The sequence below is a fragment of the Mus musculus genome, chromosome 6, assembly GCF_000001635.26.
Source record: "Mus musculus strain C57BL/6J chromosome 6, GRCm38.p6 C57BL/6J".
In the NCBI taxonomy this organism is placed as follows: Eukaryota; Metazoa; Chordata; class Mammalia; order Rodentia; family Muridae; genus Mus; species Mus musculus.
This window is the reverse complement of record NC_000072.6, coordinates 46,518,065-46,540,615: the sequence shown is the minus strand read 5'-3', so window position 1 is coordinate 46,540,615 and position 22,551 is coordinate 46,518,065. Positions and strand designations below refer to the sequence as shown.

The following is a 22,551-nucleotide window of genomic DNA, read 5'->3' as shown; positions in this document are numbered from 1 at the left end:
AAAATCCACAGAGATCTTCACATGGAAAATCTGTAGCTGAAGGAGAATAAGAATGTTAAAGCTTGCCCCATTAGAAGACCATGTAGTGAGAAAATAAAGCATTAAAGTTACCGTGTGAAAATGCTTTTTTTCTTTTTTCTTTCTTTTTTCTTTTTTTGCTGAGGAAGGCATTCTGAAGCCCCTGACACATATGCATCAGAGAACTGCCTCTTCTCATCTCAGTGAGAAAAGATGCGCCTAACTCTCAAGAGATTTGAGGCCCCAGGGAGTGAGGAGGCCTGGCAGGGCTGGTTGGGTCAGGGGTGGGGGTGGGGACATCCTCTTGGAGACACAGGGGAGGAGAAATAGGATGAGGAACTGTAAGAAGGCAGATGATGGTAGCAGCAGGTAATAACTGGACTGTGAAAAAATAAAATAATAATAATAAATAATAGTAAAATAATAATAAAAAATAATAGTGCTAAAGCAGGATCATCCCACTGTTAGCTTCTTGCCTTTATAATAAAATAATAATATAACAGTATAACTAGTTTCAATATTTTGCTAAGAATGTCAAATCTGTGTGATTTCTTTTTATCATCAAAGGCAGAAAGAATATGCTTTTAATTGATTTGTGCCTTTAGATTTTGAATCCTGCTATGTTTAAATGTTAACAAACAAGTTATTTTTAGTTACTAGAGATCCAAACTATAAAATGTAAAATTACAGAAATGTCTGAGAAATCTTAACTTTTGAGTTGTTTTGAGTAGCATGATGAAATCTTTCACCAGCCTGCAGCATCCTACCAGCAAGCTGATGAACTCTTTAGACGAGTGTATCCAAGCTGCGTATCCCATCACCCTGTTCATCTTTTGAGTCCAATTCGGTGCTATGGTATCACAACGGTAATGCTCACATAACTTCTATTTTACTGAATAATAGCTTAAAACTTCAATTGAAGAGATGCTGGTCATTTTTAGAGTAAATTATTTTTCTTTTATTATGAGATATTTTTGTTAGTGTCTTACAGTGTCTCATTTATAAATTAAACACTGTGTGTGATGTCGTATCTATATCTGTATATGCACTATGAAATTATATTTCACAGGATATATAACTGTATGCACATACATACAGTTAGTGCCTAGCAGTTTTGATATCATCAAGGATTCATTCACACAAACACATTCATACAAACACTGAGGATCTTGGAATATATCTTCTATGAAGGATTACAGACATTCATTAACATTGTCTACTCTATGGCATGGATTTTGACAGTATGATAAAGAAAGTAGGCAAGTAGCTACATCTGCTACATCTATTCACAGTAAGGAGAAGATCGCACTTTGGGGTGCAAATCATAATTTGTTTTAGAAAATATTCCCCCAAATTTAATGAATATACACAAATTCAGAATTTTTCTCTTTTACCACCGCTGTGCATATCCCCAATTTTCTAGTTAATGTGTTATATGCTTTGAAGATTTTTTCCATTTGTTCAAACTTTTCTGAGAAACTGGAAAACATATATACTGTGGATAAAAAAAATTGTCATTATTGATAATGGTGATTTATACATGATAGCAAACTTAAACGAAAAAATATTGATAGACTGGATTAAATAGCTGAAAGTAGACTAGCATGCCCAGGTAGTTGCAGTATGTTTTTGTTGTGTGATAGAAATGCCTGATCAACCAATCTTTTATAGTATTTCTTTATTTATAAAATATGTATAGATTAAAAACCCCACGTAAAAGCCCAAGAATGTTTTATAAACTTATATTTTCCCTTACTGCACTATTGATTACAAATCAACAGCCTGTGTATCTCAAACCTTCATATTTTCACCTGTTTGAATCAAGATTACATTAATCACATTTGTCCTTCATAGGGACATAGTACAAATACACAGAATAAAAGTGAATTGTCTGAAGGTAATTGATGTTACTCGGCTATACCAGTAGATGTTAAATGTCAAATGAAAGAGAATGCCAAAATGCCTTTCAATTAATTTTTCAGTATGGCTCTATTTTTTACTCAGTTGGAGATTTTGATAAAGTAAACTCTCTGGTAGTATGGTTGTTAGAGTTTTCCTAACACATCTCCCGCCCCCCCCCCCTTGTGTGTGTGTGTATGTGGTGTGTGTGTGTGTGTGTGTGTGTGTGTGTGTGTGTGTGGTGTGTGTATGTGTGTGTGGTGTGTGTGTGTGTGTATGTGGTATGTGTGTGTGTGTGTGTGTGTATGTGGTGTGTGTGTGTGTGTGTGTGTGGTGTGTGTATGTGTGTGTGGTGTGTGTGTGTGTATGTGGTATGTGTATGTGTGTGTGTGTATGTGGTATGTGTGTGCGTGTGTGTGTGTGTGTGTGTGTGTGTGTTTGCGTGTTTGCTACATCTACTCCAGTGAAGTCTGTGTGACAGTCCTAAAAGCCTGGAAGCAGTCCGGAGTCAAAGAGTTTCATGGAAACTTAGCCTCCTGGAACCTTGGCATTCCCATAGCCCATATGCTCCAAACCTGTCCCGGAGTTAGTCTGGTGTATGGATCTGTGTGCTTTCTTTCAGTATTGTTTTATTATAAGTGCCTTTAAGGATTGATTTTGACATATAGCTAAGTTAGATTAGCCTCAACCAGTGTTCCAATGTCCTAGGAAGTCCTTGAGGCGACCCTGAGCTTGGAATTCAGTAAGAATGTTACCTACTCAGTATCATTCAAATTTACCTCTGGTAGAGACAGTGAAAGTAATCAGGCACTACAATTTACTGGAATAGAGCTAGGAATCTCAGGCCTAGTCTACATAGTAAATACTTAGAGCAATAGCCGAGTCCCTCCCATACACAGGAATTTACAAGGCCTAGGAAAAAGGTGGGTTGTGGTTTTGGGAGGAACTGAAGTATTATTCATGAAAGGGTTAGTAGACTGGAACTCCCCTGGTGCAGGCTTTTCACTGGGCCTAGAGGAATAGCATAATCAGGTATTTACTAAAGGACCCCTGGTGGTGGGTTTAACAATAAACTAGCATTGCATCAGAGGACTCACCTGGCCCCTGTGTTTAGCTGACCTTAATTAAGGGTTGTTCCTATTCTCAGTTATAAACATGGCCTGGCTCCCCCTAGCTTTTCATGTATGCATTTTCTTTGTTTTGTGTTGATGTACCTTGGTGGATGTATTTGCCTAGCTTTCTTGTTTTTCTTCTGTATTAAAAGTCTGGTGCTTGCTTGGAAAGATTACATTCAGATGCACACTCTCTCTGTGTCCATATTTGTTTGTCATCGGTGCTGACTCCTTGCTTGCCTGTAACTGGAACCCTGAGTTTTCCTGAGGATTGAGGACCCAACTGAGGTCTGTCTGCAGCATGTGTGTGTGTGTGTGTGTGTGTGTGTGTGTGTGTGTGTGTGTGTGTGTAAACCATTGGAAAGCTTTCAAATATGCAGCATTTTGTTTAGACTTATTTATTTGAGATTTTCCTCACCTTATACTTTCTTGGGTTTATATTTTTATACAATATATTTTTATCATAAGGTGGGAAGGAATTGGAAAGGGGAAATAATATAAACAAAATATTTTATTAATATAAGAAATAAATGTATTTATTCTTTGAGAATATCACTTATTTTTATCATTGTCATCTCCTGCAAACCCACTCTTCCCCTGACTCCTCCCAGATCCTCCCCCTCACCTCCCTACCCCTTGCCAGTGTCAGACTCTTTAAAAAAAATAAAACTCCTTAAATCCAACTTATGCTGCCTGTATAGCACAGTGGTAGGCACCCACTGGAGCATGGTCAACTTACCAAAGGCCTCACCCTTAGCAAAATTTACTCTCCTATCCCCAGATACCATGAACTCTTAATAGCTGTAGAGGCTTCTGAGACCTTCCTCACTCTGAGCATAATAGTTTTAAAGTTGAGGTTTGCTCTCCAGCCTCATGAAGAGAGTTGATGTATTTTTAAAAATCTAAAATAAAAACCTCAAATCATCCATAAAAATAATTCCAATATGCTTTTATATGGTACTTTTTTGTCAAACAAGCATCTCTGTGTATATAATGTAGAGCTAAAGGAATAAAAAATAAGAATTCCTCTGCACTTTGTGTAATGAGATGATTTGGTGTTATCATGGTCTCTGACTGGCCAGTAGCATTCTAGAAATATGTGCTTGGGTAGAGTATGTGTGAGGAGTACATGTGAGTGCCTGTTCCAGTGATCGTTGTTCTTGGTGATAGGCTCCTTCCAATCTCCAGTTATGCTTCACCACAGGAAGAGTGCTCCACTCTGCCTCATGGTTTACATTGCACAAAGAACTTTCAAACTCAGTCAAAAATTGAAACTAATGAGTCTAATGAATGTTACAAATTCTTCCTCCTACTTTAACATTAGTTCATGTCCTCTATTATAAAGCACCATGAACATGTAAATTTCACATAATTAGATCGGCTCATCAATCTGTTAGTCCCCAATTATATAACAAAATAGTTACTGAATGAGATTTATCGGTGAGGTGCTAGGAAATATTTTTTAGACTTCAGAAACCCTTATTTGCATATTCTAATTAGTGGTTTATTAATCTTAAATGCATAAGGAAATTGACTGCAGCTTAATCTCATAAAATTCATCACTGTAATCCTTTATTGCATTGCTTTGATATACATTTTTAGCAGTTTATATGCTGAGGTAACAGCTAGAAGGGAGAATATCCCATCCCCCATTTTCCAATTATAGGACTTTGTCCACATACATATCTACTTACATTATAGTAGAAATGTTATATCTTTTAATAATCTTTGCTTTCAATAAATTTTTAAAATATTTTCATTTTTCTTTAACAATTCTTTCTACTTTCTCTTCTCAGGGGATCTTGCCAATATCATGACTTCATCCAAAATCTATTATTTATGACACTGGAGGCAAGAACAATTCTCTGTTGAGAAGATGGCATTTTCCACATTATCAGATAACATTTGTGAAGTAAATGACATCAATTCATTGAACCTTTATTAATTCACATCTACATGTTAGGAGGCAAACAAACAAAAGAAGAAACTGCCCGAAGGAGCTCTAAAATTGGAAAGAAGGCACAATTTCTCCTGAGACCAGCCTCACCTGGCATGGGAGATACATTTCAGAAGGATACATTCCCAGTGTTTAGGCTTCTACAGATCATATTTCGTTCTTTATAACTCAAAGCACAAATGGGGTTCCCTAAAATTCATTACATTTTCTCTGAAGAATATTCACTTAGGTATTGAGAGGGAGAGGAGGAGGGAGTGTGGGAATGGATGAGAGACGGAGAGTGGAGGGGGGGATGAGACAGCGATAGACAGAGACACAGAGAGAGACAAAGACAGAAAGAGAGACAGATATACAAAGAGAGAGGTGGACAGACAGAGACAGAAATTCACACAGAGGTACAGAGACATAGAGACAGAGATTCATACACACAGAGAGACTGAGAGAGAGAGAGAGACACCCATATAGAGCAATAGATAGAGAAAAAGAGAGAGACAGAGACAGGGAGAAAGAGGGAAAGGGAGAGAGAGAGAGAGAGAGAGAGAGAGAGAGAGAGAGAGAGAGAGAGAGAACACCATTTAGTTGCATCTGGAAATTCCAAGCCATTTAAAGATGTAGAAAGATTTCATAAGGTTTAGCCATATCTCAGTGTTCATTGCAAGCTTCTAGTTCGAACCCATTTCTGTATTCATGGTGGAAGTTCAGTATGTGATCATTAATTTCTGATCTTATATACACAACACTTAGCGTTTTAGAGATGTGGGGCATGAACATGAAATCTTTTTTTTTTTTCCATTTTTTATTAGGTATTTAACTCATTTACATTTCCAATGCTATACCAAAAGTCCCCCATATCCACCCACCCCCACTCCCCTGCCCACCCACTCCCCCTTTTTGGCCCTGGTGTTCCCCTGTACTGGGGCATATAAAGTTTGCAAGTCCAATGGGCCTCTCTTCCCAGTGATGGCCGACTAGGCCATCTTTTGATATATATGCAGCTAGAGTCAAGAGCTCCGGGGTACTGGTTAGTTCATAATGTTGTTCCACCTATAGGGTTGCAGATCCCTTTAGCTCCTTGGCTACTTTCTCTAGCTCCTCCATTGGGAGCCCTATGATCCATCCATTAGCTGACTGTGAGCATCCACTTCTGTGTTTGCTAGGCCCCGGCATAGTCTCATAAGAGACAGCTACATCTGGGTCCTTTCAATAAAATCTTGCTAGCGTATGCAATGGTGTCAGCATTTGGATGCTGATTATGGGGTGGATCCCTGGATATGGCAGTCTCTACATGGTCCATCCTTTCATCTCAGCTCCAAACTTTGTCTCTGTAACTCCTTCCATGGGTGTTTTGTTCCCAAATCTAAGGAGGGGCATAGTGTCCACACTTCAGTCTTCATTCTTCTTGAGTTTCATGTGTTTAGCAAATTATATCTTATATCTTGGGTATCCTAGGTTTGGGGCTAATATCCACTTATCAGTGAATACATATTGTGCGAGTTTCTTTGTGAATGTGTTACCTCACTCAGGATGATGCCCTCCAGGTCCATCCATTTGGCTAGGAATTTCATAAATTCATTCTTTTTAATAGCTGAGTAGTACTCCATTGTGTAGATGTACCACATTTTCTGTATCCATTCCTCTGTTGAGGGGCATCTGGGTTCTTTCCAGCTTCTGGCTATTATAAATAAGGCTGCTATGAACATAGTGGAGCATGTGTCCTTCTTACCTGTTGGGGCATCTTCTGGATATATGCCCAGGAGAGGTATTGCTGGATCCTCCGGTAGTACTATGTCCAATTTTCTGAGGAACCGCCAGACTGATTTCCAGAGTGGTTGTACAAGCCTGCATTCCCACCAACAATGGAGGAGTGTTCCTCTTTCTCCACATCCACGCCAGCATCTGCTGTCACCTGAATTTTTGATCCTAGCCATTCTGACTGGTGTGAGGTGGAATCTCAGGGTTGTTTTGATTTGCATTTCCCTGATGATTAAGGATGTTGAACATTTTTTCAAGTGCTTCTCTGCCATTCGGTATTCCTCAGGTGAGAATTCTTTGTTCAGTTCTGAGCCCCATTTTTTAATGGGGTTATTTGATTTTCTGAAGTCCACCTTCTTGAGTTCTTTATATATGTTGGATATTAGTCCCCTATCTGATTTAGGATAGGTAAAGATCCTTTCCCAATCTGTTGGTGGTCTTTTTGTCTTATTGACGGTGTCTCTTTCCTTGCAGAAACTTTGGAGTTTCATTAGGTCCCATTTGTCAATTCTCGATCTTACAGCACAAGCCATTGCTGTTCTGTTCAGGAATTTTTCCCCTGTGCCCATATCTTCAAGGCTTTTCCCCACTTTCTCCTCTATAAGTTTCAGTGTCTCTGGTTTTATGTGAAGTTCCTTGATCCACTTAGATTTGACCTTAGTACAAGGAGATAAGTATGGATCGATTCGCATTCTTCTACACGATAACAACCAGTTGTGCCAGCACCAATTGTTGAAAATGCTGTCTTTCTTCCACTGGATGGTTTTAGCTCCCTTGTCGAAGATCAAGTAACCATAGGTGTGTGGGTTCATTTCTGGGTCTTCAATTCTATTCCATTGGTCTACTTGTCTGTCTCTATACCAGTACCATGCAGTTTTTATCACAATTGCTCTGTAGTAAAGCTTTAGGTCTGGCATGGTGATCACGCCAGAAGTTCTTTTATCCTTGAGAAGACTTTTTGCTATCCTAGGTTTTTTGTTATTCCAGACAAATTTGCAAATTGCTCCTTCCAATTCGTTGAAGAATTGAGTTGGAATTTTGATGGGGATTGCATTGAATCTGTAGATTGCTTTTGGCAAGATAGCCATTTTTACAATGTTGATCCTGCCAATCCATGAGCATGGGAGATCTTTCCATCTTCTGAGATCTTCCTTAATTTCTTTCTTCAGAGATTTGAAGTTTTTATCATACAGATCTTTCACTTCCTTAGTTAGAGTCACGCCAAGATATTTTATATTATTTGTGACTATTGAGAAGGGTGTTGTTTCCCTAATTTCTTTCTCAGCCTGTTTATTCTTTGTATAGAGAAAGGCCATTGACTTGTTTGAGTTTATTTTATATCCAGCTACTTCACCGAAGCTGTTTATCAGGTTTAGGAGTTCTCTGGTAGAATTTTTAGGGTCACTTATATATACTATCATATCATCTGCAAAAAGTGATATTTTGACTTCCTCTTTTCCAATTTGTATCCCCTTGATCTCCTTTTGTTGTCGAATTGCTCTGGCTAATACTTCAAGTACTATGTTGAAAAGGTAGGGAGAAAGTGGGCAGCCTTGTCTAGTCACTGATTTTAGTGGGATTGCTTCCAGCTTCTCTCCATTTACTTTGATGTTGGCTACTGGTTTGCTGTAGATTGCTTTTATCATGTTTAGGTATGGGCCTTGAATTCCTGATCTTTCCAAAACTTTTATCATGAATGGGTGTTGGATCTTGTCAAATGCTTTTTCTGCATCTAACGAGATGATCATGTGGTTTTTGTCTTTGAGTTTGTTTATATAATGGATTACATTGATGGATTTTCGTATATTAAACCATCCCTGCATCCCTGGAATAAAACCTACTTGGTCAGGATGGATGATTGCTTTAATGTGTTCTTGGATTCGGTTAGCGAGAATTTTATTGAGGATTTTTGCATCGATATTCATAAGAGAAATTGGTCTGAAGTTCTCTATCTTTGTTGGATCTTTCTGTGGTTTAGGTATCAGAGTAATAGTGGCTTCATAAAATGAGTTGGGTAGAGTACCTTCTACTTCTATTTTGTGAAATAGTTTGTGCAGAATTGGAATTAGATCTTCTTTGAAGGTCTGATAGAACTCTGCACTAAACCCATCTGGTCCTGGGCTTTTTTTGGTTGGGAGACTATTAATAACTGCTTCTATTTCTTTTGGTGATATGGGACTGTTTAGATGGTCAACTTGATCCTGATTCAACTTTGGTACCTGGTATCTGTCCAGAAATTTGTCCATTTCGTCCAGGTTTTCCAGTTTTGTTGAGTATAGCCTTTTGTAGAAGGATCTGATGGTGTTTTGGATTTCTTCAGGATCTGTTGTTATGTCTCCCTTTTCATTTCTGATTTTGTTAATTAGGATTTTGTCCCTGTGCCCTTTAGTGAGTCTAGCTAAGGGTTTATCTATCTTGTTGATTTTCTCAAAGAACCAACTCCTCGTTTGGTTAATTCTTTGAATAGTTCTTCTTGTTTCCACTTGGTTGATTTCACCCCTGAGTTTGATTATTTCCTGCCGTCTACTCCTCTTGGGTGAATTTGCTTCCTTTTTTTCTAGAGCTTTTAGATGTGTTGTCAAGCTGCTAGTATGTGCTGTCTCCCCTTTCTTCTTGGAGGCACTCAGAGCTATGAGTTTCCCTCTTAGAAATGCTTTCATTGTGTCCCATAGGTTTGGGTACGTTGTGGCTTCATTTTCATTAAACTCTAAAAAGTCTTTAATTTCTTTCTTTATTCCTTCCTTGACCAAGGTATCATTGAGAAGAGTGTTATTCAGTTTCCACGTGAATGTTGGCTTTCCATTATTTATGTTGTTATTGAAGATCAGTCTTAGGCCATGGTGGTCTGATAGGATACATGGGACAATTTCAATATTTTTGTATCTATTGAGGCCTGTTTTGTGACCAATTATATGGTCAATTTTGGAGAAGGTCCCGTGAGGTGCTGAGAAGAAGGTATATCCTTTTGTTTTAGGATAAAATGTTCTGTAGAGACTCTGTAGCTCCGGCTGCTGTGGAATTTACAGCATAGCCCAGAACTCGAGGCGTCTGCTTAACCCGGCTTCTCAAATGTTGGCCTATAGGAAGTTTGGTGAGCGGCCTCCACCCAAACGACTCACTAGGGAAGCTATGCGAAATTATTTAAAAGAACGAGGGGATCAAACAGTGCTCATTCTTCATGCAAAAGTTGCACAGAAGTCTTACGGAAATGAAAAACGATTTTTTTGCCCTCCTCCTTGTGTGTATCTTATGGGCAGTGGTTGGAAGAAAAAAAAAGAGCAAATGGAACGAGATGGATGTTCTGAACAAGAGTCTCAACCCTGTGCGTTTATTGGAATAGGAAACAGTGACCAAGAAATGCAGCAGCTGAACTTGGAAGGGAAGAACTACTGCACAGCCAAAACATTGTACATATCTGATTCAGACAAGAGAAAACATTTCATGTTGTCTGTAAAGATGTTCTATGGCAACAGCGATGACATTGGTGTGTTCCTCAGCAAGCGGATAAAGGTCATCTCCAAACCCTCCAAAAAGAAGCAGTCACTGAAGAATGCTGACTTGTGCATTGCTTCAGGAACGAAGGTGGCACTGTTCAATCGCCTTCGGTCCCAGACAGTTAGTACCAGGTACCTGCATGTAGAAGGAGGGAATTTCCACGCCAGTTCACAACAGTGGGGAGCATTTTACATCCATCTCTTGGACGACGACGAGTCGGAAGGAGAGGAGTTCACAGTTAGAGATGGCTACATCCATTACGGGCAGACTGTCAAGCTTGTGTGCTCAGTGACTGGCATGGCACTCCCAAGATTGATAATTAGGAAAGTTGATAAGCAGACGGCATTACTGGATGCAGACGACCCTGTATCACAACTCCACAAATGTGCATTTTACCTTAAGGATACAGAAAGAATGTACTTGTGCCTTTCTCAAGAAAGAATAATCCAATTTCAGGCCACTCCATGTCCAAAAGAACAAAATAAGGAAATGATAAACGATGGAGCTTCCTGGACAATCATTAGCACAGACAAGGCAGAATACACGTTCTATGAGGGAATGGGCCCCGTCCTTGCCCCAGTCACCCCTGTGCCTGTCGTAGAAAGTCTTCAGTTGAATGGCGGCGGGGACGTAGCAATGCTTGAACTTACAGGACAAAACTTTACTCCAAATTTACGAGTGTGGTTTGGGGATGTAGAAGCCGAAACAATGTACAGATGTGGAGAGAGCATGCTCTGTGTGGTCCCAGACATTTCTGCATTCCGGGAAGGTTGGAGATGGGTCCGCCAGCCAGTCCAGGTTCCAGTGACTTTGGTCCGAAATGACGGGGTCATTTACTCCACCAGCCTTACCTTCACCTACACACCAGAGCCAGGGCCGAGGCCACACTGCAGCGCTGCAGGAGCGATTCTCAGAGCCAACTCCAGCCAAGTGCCCTCCAATGAGTCAAACACAAACAGCGAGGGGAATTACACAAATGCCAGCACAAATTCTACCAGTGTCACATCGTCCACAGCAACCGTGGTGTCCTAACTACCGTCTTTTTGCTGGGACTGAAACTGACTTGAATGCAGCAAAAAGTTGACAGAGAAAGGCAAGGATAAAGTGAACAATCTTTTGTGGTTTCTTGGGGAAACGTTTCGTACCAGGTGATCTATTCAAAACTGCCAGTGCAGGTGTGACATGCAGAGGCCACAGTACAATGAACAACATCAGAATGCACAGGCTGATGGAAATCCAGGTTTTCAGCTGTCCCTCTCACACACACCCCTTTTTGGTTGTTTTGGTTTGGTTTTGATTTAATGGCCAGGAAACAGATATGTGGCTGGAGCACAGGCTAAGCTAGAAGACACAAACCTAACATAGACTTATGGACCAAGGGACTCGCATAAGCTTTAGTGAAAGGTACATTTTCACCATGCCTTTTTTATATCACAGTGTGTACTACACCTTGTTACCAAACAGGTTGCGCTCCCCACCCTTTGAGGGTTGGCTCTAAAGTACATTCAGGTTCGAGCCTCACCATGTTTGTTCAGTCTGAACACTGAACACTTCCAGGTTCTTGTGGTCTAAGGCTGGAACTTTTTTAAGCTGAAGTCTTATGACTTTTTCATAAGTTGGAATTATTTTGATTTCAGCAAGTCAAATTTTGTAAAGGCCTGCATATTTTTTTTAAGATTATATGAAGTCTGCAAAAGCTTTAAAAATGCCTCTGCCTTGCCTGCAATACATGCAATGTGTGTTAACTGAGTCTGTTCTCAGAATCTGTTGGTAGTTATTTCTGTGTTTTCCCTTTTTTTAAAGAAATGTATTTATAGTGGTAATCTAAGAGATGCTAACAGCTCCGTGTGGCCATTTAGCCCTTTCTGAGTTCATGGCAGTGAGCACCGCCGTTCGAAGGCTGTGCGCCTCTGCCTGTTCATCAGTTCATCTGTGTTCCAGGATTTGTTCAGGTTTCCCCTTCCCCCAAATCTTGTACATAACTTGTATTATGTGTAAGTTAAACATTTTATCTTTACTTGGAATGTTCCCAGTGATTACATTTCACAGGGTGTTTCCCACCTTGTTGGCAAATGACAAAAAATATCATGCGAATTATTTGCTACCAAGATGGTGCCCGTAGGGTAAAATGAGGAACATCTCTGCAGGATGATTTATTGTATGTTTTTCTTTTTTTTTAGCCTAGCCAGAACATCATTATAATTTTAAAGACCATAAGATGGCTTTTATTAGATGATAACTAAATAAACTGAACTAAGTAGCCAGAAGACAGTACCTTAGAGACTGATAGTTGTAAGTTTATAAAAATACAAATGTAACTTATATTTCCATTTTCCTCTTTGCCCCTTTGTTTATTTTCCCCAGTAGAAATGTTCTGTCCAGATTTTTTTTCCCCTTTTTAGTTAAGCCTTGCTTGCATTCAGGCTTGTGTGTCAGCCCTGTGTGCCAATATGCCAGATTCATTTTGTTTCCATCCCTGCACTTTGGTTATTCCTCGTTCAGTTTCTTGGGAATTGAAGCAGACTCATTGGGCTACATTTAGTACAAGAACCACATGTGTGATGTTAAAGGACACAGTCTAGTGATGCCATCATCCTTGAGTAAAAACTACCTCTAGATTGTGGTAAGCTTTTACTGTCCCTTAAAACAGGAGCCACTAGTACCTTACGAATGCAGACTGTAACTTCTATGGCATTTTCTGGTGTCTTTCTGGCTCTCTGGGCTTCTGAAAGTTTTCACGTAGACCCTTAGACTCCTCTGTCAGGACCATTGCTTTCCAGCGTTGCTGCTTTCACTCGCTGTCTCGCAGACTGTACCACTGTAAGTGCCACTGCAAACATCTTTAAACGGCCTCCTCCTTGGCTTGTCAAGGGGAAGGCCACCTGTAAGATGTGGTGGTGACAGCCTTCCTGTCCACCCCAGGCTGCTCCTTACCAGCTGTTCTAGCCGATTCTCTTCAGATCAGCTACAGCCCACCTCCTCCCCGCCCCGCCTCACCCCTCCAGGCTGTCTCAGTGGTCCAGGGCAGAGCTCACTGTGGCCTTACTGATCTATCTCTGCAGTAACTGTTCTCCCTCAGTTGCGATGGAAGCAGGCCCCTGCGATCTGTTCAGAGCCTGAGCAGTTTGCAGTTCCGTTGTGCTTTCTGAGGTCCTAGATTCAGGATGTAGTTAAGTCGATAACTGAGAACAGATGAGATGCTTTTAAAGAACAAACTCTTCCTTACCCAGCTTTGTAGCTTAAAGTAAGTTTTCAAGTTCATGGCTTTATTAAAATGAACTTTGACTTTTTAAAATGCTTATATCTCATTTCGGTTCTTTTGTTTATTTTAGTAAGAATTGAAACAGACTATAAGTAGTTTTCCTGTTTGTTTGTTTGTTTGTTTGTTTGTTTTTTACAAAGTTCAAGAATGTAACAATAAAGGCATTTTGCTATGGTTCTATGTCAGAAAAAAAAAAAAATGTTCTGTAGATATCTGTCAGGTCCATTTGTTTCATAACTTCTGTTAGTTTCACTGTGTCCCTGTTTAGTTTCTGTTTCCACGATCTGTCCTTTGAAGAAAGTGGTGTGTTGAAGTCTCCCACTATTATTGTGTGAGGTGCAATGTATGCTTTGAGCTTTACTAAAGTGTCTCTAATGAATGTGGCTGCCCTTGCATTTGGTGCGGAGATAATGAACATGAAATCTTAAAGTCAACTTTTTATGTGGCTCAAAAATGTGCTTTACAAGAATTCCAAATAAAAATATTCCAAGGTTCTTACCCTCATATTATCTTTATATACATTTCCCATATGATATATAATTTATACGTAACTCACACTTTAGCCCTTTGAGAATGCTTATTTTATTAAACAACAGTAACAGTTACAACTTGACCATTGTGCTATTCCAGTGCCAGCTTTCTTGAGTATGGATAATTAAAATGAACTATTTATTGCCCCAAAGTTGTGGAGACTGGAAGGTTAAAGGTGATAGAACTACATCTGGCCAGAACCTACTTGCTGAATCACTACATGGCAGAAGGCAGAAGGTCAAAGAAGCAAAATATGGCTGATGTCACCCTTTATAAAAGAAATATTCATATTTACTTATGTATGTGCATCTGTTACATGTGTTAGGGTACCCACAGAGGCCAGAAACGATGTCAGATCTCCAGGGGCTGAAGTTGTAGGTGGTTGTGAGCTAGTCAAAATGGTTGCTGGGAACGAAATTGTTTTTCTGAAAACACAGAGCATGCTTGCTTTTAACTGCTGAGCCATATCTCTAACCCTAGATTCATCCTTTTATAATAACATCTGCATGGCCAGCACCATCCCCTGTGCTAGACTCCTGGACTGTCTAAAAAGGAGAATGTGATGTGAGCACAGTAATTCACACTTTCTGCTCACTAATTACAGAGTTTCTGTGACCAGTTGCCTTAGGCTTCTACAATCTTGAATACCCTACCATGATGGACTGCAACTTTCAACTGTGAGCCAAAACAAAACTGTCTCCCTTAAATTGCTTTTGTCAGGGTATCCTATAACAGCACCAGGACAAGAAGCCAATTCACCCTCAAAGCACCATCAGCAATCAGAAGCCTCACGTCAAATTTCATAAGCCATAATCAAATTTCAACATGATTTGAGAGGAGCATTCAAACCATAGCAACTGGGCACAAGAATATTGCTAACATGTTTTTGTATTACTGTGTATTTTGTATATATTATTTGACTACATATTATTTGTAGTATTGATGCTCAATTTCATAATAAATGATGCACTATGGTTAGTATTAATATTAGTATATTTAGTATAATTATATTAAAAAGGGAGAGACAAATATTTGGTGAGTGAGTGGGCAATGATGACAATGTTTAAACAATTTGCAATTTTTGAGATGTCTGATTATTTTGTATCTGCATGGTCCATGGCTGATAAGGGGTGACTATACCCAGGAAAGGCCATTCATTATAGTTACAGCATGAATATTGTATATTTAGTAGACAGCCACTACTTAAACCTCCTCAACTGACTCTCAGTATACACTGTACCCATTGTTCTGGGCCTTCTCCATAATCTCCAAATCAGAAAACAGCAACGACCTGTTTAGCATCAATCCTCAATGTTCAGTCCCCATGACATGTGGGTGGTAGAAGATTTTTTTTCTTTTTGGTTTTTATTTTTGTTGTTGTTATTTTGTTTTGTTTATATATATATATATATATATATATATATATATATATATATATATATATATATATATATATATATATTCCTATGTATTCCAGACTGGCTTCCAACCCAAGGTGTAGGAGAGGGTGACCTTGAACTTCTGTTCTTCCTTGTCCACATCTTGAGTACTAGGAAGACAGTGTGCATTAGCATGCATCATTTCTCAAGTACTGGGGATGAAACTCAGTTTCATGTATTCTAGGCCAGAATTTCCTCATTCTAGACCCTGTTTACATATGTGAAATGTTGATTACTTATATTTGATGGTATACCTGACTAAACAAAGTACCACAAGAAGAGAAGATAATCTTGGTGTGATAGCTATGCCTTCAAGAAGCATGACAGTTGTATTCTGGACATATAGAGTGTCCCTCATACTCTAGAGGAATTGAAATGAGTTTTTATGGACAATTTTTTTTCTCCAAACCTTTCACCCTCTATTCCTGGGCAGAAATACTATTTATGGTCTGGTGAAGTTACCATATTCATCTCTATTTTTAATCTTTACACTTCTTCTGCAGCAAGCTCAGCTTTTGGTACTATTTGAGTGGTAATTAGAAAAAAACAAAAACAAAAACAAACAAACAAACAAACAAACAAAAACCTGAAATGGGGATTTCAACAAAGAAATAGGTTATAGATCATAGCTTGGGGCAGAAGGAAAGAGTAAAATCCTAGATATGTAGTTAGTAGAATTTTTAAAATAACCAGGACCTTGGAGTTGACCACCTTGAGTCAGCAAGCTAAAAGCACATCTTTTATATTTTCATCTTGATTGATTTAAGTCAGGTTCTTTTCTGTGATCTTTATTTTAGATTTAGGGATGAATTTTAATGAGTGCAGTATCTACAAAATTATGATACTTGCTTGGAACTGAAAACTTCTGAAATAAGATAAGGTAAAGTTAAAAAGAAAAATTGTGCCAAAGTAAGGCAGGTAGACATTTGCTGAAGCAAGGGAAATCTTTCACACCTCTAATAGGATCCAAATGAGTCAGACTTCAGTGGTTGCTTTTAAGTGTCAGCTTGAATCTAGAATTAGTCTCAAGGAGGAATTGCTTATATCACGTTGACTGGTGGTCATATTTATATGGGATTGCCTTGATTTTGATGACTGATAAAGAAACATCCAACCTAAAAGATGGCATCAGTTTTGGATTTCTGTCCTGGACTATAATAAAGAAAATAAAATGAGAATTTGTACATTTTTATTTTTCTCTGCTCTAGATGGTAGATGTGATGTCACCAGCTCTTTTGAGTTCCTGGTGCCTTGACTTCCCTGATAAAATAGGATGCCACCTGGAATTATGGCCTAAGTATAAGCCTTTTCTTCCCTAAGTTATTTTTTGTTTGCATATTTTATCACAGCAAGAGAAATGGAATTAGGACGAAAACTCTACTGGTTTGTCAGACTAACACTGTGTCAGAAGCCACAAAACAGAGTCAGACCAAGGATGCAGATAGAGTAAATAATTGTGTGTGTGTGTGTGTGTGCGTAATCTTGCTTGCATGCGTGCATGAATGTACATGGTGTGTGCATGTGCATGTGCGTGTGTGTGCATATCTGCAGATGCAGCTGCACTCGAATGCCAGTGCTTATAGAGACCAGAGGTCCAACTAGAGTGCTGCCTTTTGTGACAGGATCTTCCACTGAGATCTGAGTCTTGCTGGATAGCCTGTGACAGATGGGATTTGCCTCTCTCTGCTTCTTAGGTATTGGCGTTTTACACATGTGGCAACATATAAGCTTTGTAGGTGGATCCTAGGGAACAAACTCAGATCCTCATGTTTTTGTGGTAACATTTCATTGACTTGTCAACCTCTACTTTTATGGGCAAAAAACTAAACTCACATTTTCAACTTGAACTTGTATTTGGAAAATACTATTCACCCTTTTTCTGAGTCCAGTTTTAATCAACTTCTTCAATTTATTGTTCAATTATAGCTTTTTAGGAAGAAACTTCTAAGTAAATTTTAGATAACACTTTCCCTTTCTCTGTTTATAGCTTGTTTCTGAGTTTCTCCATGGAGAAACCTAACCTAGGAGAAATGAAACTACAAATGCTATCAGATGGCTGGCAGAATATTTCTTTCATGAACGATATTATAGAAATGGATGTTCCTGAAAACTAAAGCCATAACAGATCTTTATTATATTTCGGAAAACATTTGTTTCCTTAATTATGTTTTGGAGAGACCATTTCCCCTAAATCTTTCAGATAATGAATCACACTGTACGATGTCTCCTTCACTTACCACACTCATGCATCACCCTGCTCTTCACAGTGAAACTGAGAAAAATGTCTGTCACTGGAGAAGAAATGACAGGCTCTCATTAAAAACAACCACACTGCCGACTTCTTTTCAAAATTCTTCTAAGGTAGGCGCACCACTTGAAAAGTTATTTCAAACACTTAGATTTCTTATGGCAAGGCCCCACATGCAACATCACTGGACTTAGAGTTTCTATGCAAGAAACTTTAAAACTTCCTTAATTTCTCCCATAAGATCATTAAGCACATCTGTAATTCAGCTCTTTCCTCACATCCACTTTGGGAAGACTCAATCTATCCCCATCCTTACCTCCAAGTAGTAAAATATATGTGTTTTTAATTGCTCTTTAAATTTCATAAACCAAAATAACATATGGTTGTTTACAAAGATCTAATTAGCACATTTACCTAAATATGCTTTCATGGTTCTGAAGACATTAAAATTAAAATGCAAATTATAATATGGATATGAGAACTGAAGGAGGATAATTTTAACCAAAGTGCCTGCAGGCAGATGATTTCTTGGCTTCCAGCTTGCCCAATTGAGGGCCCTGCCCTGAAGCAAGAAGGAAAAACTATGATCTCCAATCAGACAGTTTTCGTGGTTGCTTAACCCAATATTAACAGGTCTAGAGTATTTAAAGATACAGTATTCATTTGGCAAAGAGTTGGCTCACAAATCCAGCACTGATTACTTAGTGGAAACAAGGATTCTTTGGAACGTCAGTTGGATGGTGTTTTGCTGGGACAAACAGAGAAGGAATGTGTCTTAGAGTGGACACAGGTGTGAATGACTAAGGCAGACTCCTGGAGGAACATTTTGCTGAAGCAGACACAGGAGAGAGCATGTTGTGTTAAAGCAAGTATGCTGATCCACTTCCCAGAGAGAGGCACAGCTGAGTACTTGTCCTGGTATCCTCGTTCCCTCCTGCTAACTGGAGCTGAGGGTGAGGCCTGGCTGTCTCTGCTAGGTCATGCCACCACTGTTGCTAACTAGACTCTACAAAACTGGATTGCTGGTGTACCCATGAAGTGTTTGTGAGTAGATCAAGCTACCACTGGTAATCAGTGGGCTTAACGGCTGGTTTCTAGACAACACAGACAGGAGTTGCTCCAAAGAACCCTGCTAAACAGGTCCATTTCCTCCCAAGAGGAATGTATTAATATTTTTCTTGTAAATCTAGCAGGCATGAGAGAATTCCTAGTAATAGTCTATACAAATAACTAGTGTTAAATACTTTACATTCTGTCATTGAGTTCTCTCAATGCCATGAAGAAATACTCTTCATTTGGAACATTATTCATGTAGATCTCTGTACTTTGTGATTCTTTATGAATTTTCTGTGTGGAAGCAGAAGACACCGGAGTCACAACTAGAAAAAAGTTACTGTCAGAGTATCCATGAGCAAGGAAGAGAATGGGTAATTGCTTTACCCATGGCTCAGGATGCTGATTATCTAAATACCATTATTGTATAAGACTGGGAATGGTTACATACACGATGATGCTTTGAAGGCTAGTGAAAGATGTAGAACCATACTTCTCACCTCTTCTGTCAACTAAAAAGTCTAGTTATGATTTGACCCATGCTCCCCCAAAAGCACCAACTACATTTTAAGCTCTGTGCCATCATTCATTGTATGGATCAACTTGGTTCTGCAAATGAGGTTTCCCAAAGCTCCTAACATTTTGTTTTAGAGTGCCTGTGCAGTGATTCTTGAGATATTTCCATTCTAATCCCCTTCACTGAGTGAAGATCCCTCCTATCAACCCAGGGACATCATTTCTCTCACAGGAAACTGAGTAAATAAGAAAGAACAGAGGAAGAGATCATTTGCCTCCATTTATATGGGATATCAATATGGGGATGGATTGTATATGCTTGGCCCAGGGAGTGGCACTATTTAGAGGTGTGGTCTTGTTGGAGGAAGGATATCATTGTGAGTGTGTGCTTTAAGACTCTGTTTCTGGCTGCCAGGAAACCAATCTTCTCCTAGCAGCCTTCAGTTGAAAATACAGAACTCTCAGATTCTCTTGTGCCATGCCTGCCTGGATGCTGCCATGCTCCTGCTTTGACGATAATGGACTGAACCTCTGAACCTGTAAGCCAGCCCTAATTAAATGTTATCCTTATAAGAGTTTCCTTGGTCATGGTGTCTGTTCACAATTATAAAAACGCTAATTCATATACTTTCCTGTTTTCAGGGATCAATGCTTGGGCTTCCAGTCCTTGGAACTGGGGCCACAACACTACCAGTGGTTCCTGCAGGTGATGTTTAGCTATTCTGTTATTTTGATTGCAATCCTGATGACCATGCTACACTATCAATGAATATGTTTTTATGAGCAAATGAAGTTTTTATAAATATATAAAGTTGAGGATCTCCAAATAAAACCATCCGAGATTTAAGTTATGCCCCAAATTATCTAAATCAAATTACTGCTACTCCTAAAACAAACCAATAAAAAATATGAGAACTATATTGAGAAAGAGGAGACATTGTGAAGATGGACTCCTGGAATAAGAGAAGTGATTACAATTCTAGGAAAGCCTGGAGCCATTAGATGCTGAAGAATTCCTAAGTAAGGATGCATGTCTTTGAGGAAGCATGTCACTGTTAGATCCATGATACTGAATCCCTGACTCATCAAACAGTGACAGAATAAATTTCTTTTGTTTTAAGATATCAAGTTTGTAGTGTTATTATGGCAGTCTTAGAAATACAAATTGACCTGTTCCTGTTAAAGATTTATCATAATAACAAGAGAAAAACAGCTGATCATGCACATTTTTAATAACATACACTGAAATCAGGAAACTCTCTAAAGAACAAATTTAAAGCTACATGAACTTTTTGAATTATCAATGAACCAAAAAATCACAATTTAGTAATAATAATGATAAACCTAACCTGATTTTACTTGGGAAAAAAATCACAGAGTAACAACTCATAGTTTATATTGTGCTCTTACGGAATGAATTTTATCAGTAAGTTCCATCTATCATTGTAAATTTCTTTGATCTTATCAGAATAAAGATAATTACTTGAGCTCTATTGCATTAAAAACTATGCAAAATAGTTTACCACAGATTATGATTTCTAACATCCAAAAGACAGTAAAGCATATTGAAACGCTATCTATAAGAATAACTCCATAAATAATATCAAATTGTCATAATGCACCACTCCCATCTTTTAACAATGGAATGTAGGCTGTCTTTATAAAGATTTTTACCCCATCTTTTCATTGCCTGCAGTTTTAAACATTCTTAGAGGCAGAAACTATAGTAACAGTAGTTTGCAAATGAAGTGGTTTGTGAATTGTTTTCTCCCAAACAAAACAACAACTTTAAAAAAATGCCCTCTAAGGAGAGATGAAACTGTAAAGTATTTTATTTGGCATTTGGATGCTGTATGCTTGCCACACAAAATAAGTCTACTGAAGCAAGATTTTCTTCACACAAATCCATTCTTCTCTCTACAGTGGGAAGCTTAGATGAAGGTATCAGGCTGCCTTGATGTGATATCTATTCTCTTTCGCCATGTCTATCCCACAGTTGAAAATTTCATTTATAATATTAAAAAAAATAATGTTTACACTAGTGTAAACATATTGTTTACATTTTGTTTAAGGTTTGATTTCTGAGACAGGGTCTCATTATACAGTCTGGGTCTACCTGGCCTCTACTTCACAAGGGCTAGATTACAGGTGGGTTCTACGATGTCTAGATACATTATGAATTATATTTCTATCAAGCAAGCACTGTAGAAAGAAGAATTACACTTATAATAATAATATGCAGGCATATCTTGTTACATTTTTTGTTATTTAAACTCATAAAACTTGAAAATTCTCAAAGCTTCAAGTGGCTATAATTATCACTGAACATGTGTTGAGAATTCTTTACTCCATTTAAAGAGTCCTCCATGCATCCTTTGTTCTCTGTCTTATGAAAAAAAGCACCTCTGATATTTTTTTATAGTATAGAATAGAGTTTATTTAGAGCATGGGGAGGAGAGTTGAGAGGATAGAAGAAGAGACAGAGAAAGGCAGAGAGAGAGAGGGAGTGGTTGAGGCACATGGAGAGAGAAGGAGAAGGGAACGGAGAGAGAGGGACAGAGGGGGAAGAGGGAAAGAGCAAAAGAGCAAGAGCCACCTCTTATATTTTTAAGGATAGTTATTGCCACCTTTGGGTTGCAGCACCAGCAAAGACATCTAACTTAGGTTCAACTGGAGGTAGGTGAAGCCTCCAATTGAAGAGGGGAGAATGAATGAACAATGCCTTCTCAATGAGGTAGTAGAATAATAAGATCATTTTTGTCTCAAATAGCTAGGAGGCAGTGTGTCTTGGTGGAAAGATGAGCGTAAGATTCACTCCAGCTTCATTCAAACTGCTGATTTCCCTCAATGGATACTTACTTCAGTACTCTTAGCCTCACTATTTTACTTGGCTGAGAAATGTGCATAGAAATGTCAAATGTATTAAATAAGATAAAATATGTCACAGTATACCTCACAAACATGAATAAGAGTTGCACACTCTCACAACTTGGATTTCTTCTTTTGGAAAAGACACCATAGACAGAGGAACTGTAAGAGTATAGCTGAGTTCATGGCCAAGTACCCTGTACCTCATATAGACTAGCTGGAATCTAAAAGACTTAGGTTAGCTTCCTTATGTGGAAACACTACATGTTATTGGCAAATGTGAGGTAAATCTACTGGTTCCTATTCTAGTGAAAGAATAATTTTCTTGCAAATGATCATATGTATGTATGTACTGAGAGATGGTTCAGTGAGTAAAGTGCCTGTTGTGCAAGAGCCTGAGC

General features: G+C 38.7%; 1 protein-coding gene and 1 pseudogene across 1 annotated transcript in view; one reads left to right on the top strand and one right to left on the bottom strand.

Moving 5' to 3' along the window:
- The window catches only part of Cntnap2 (contactin associated protein-like 2), a 2,241,333-nt gene that overhangs the window by 760,778 nt on the left and 1,458,004 nt on the right, over nucleotides 1-22,551 (bottom strand). The gene's annotated exons all lie outside the window — the stretch shown is intronic.
- Rbpj-ps3 (recombination signal binding protein for immunoglobulin kappa J region, pseudogene 3) lies at nucleotides 9,732-11,465 on the top strand (annotated as a pseudogene).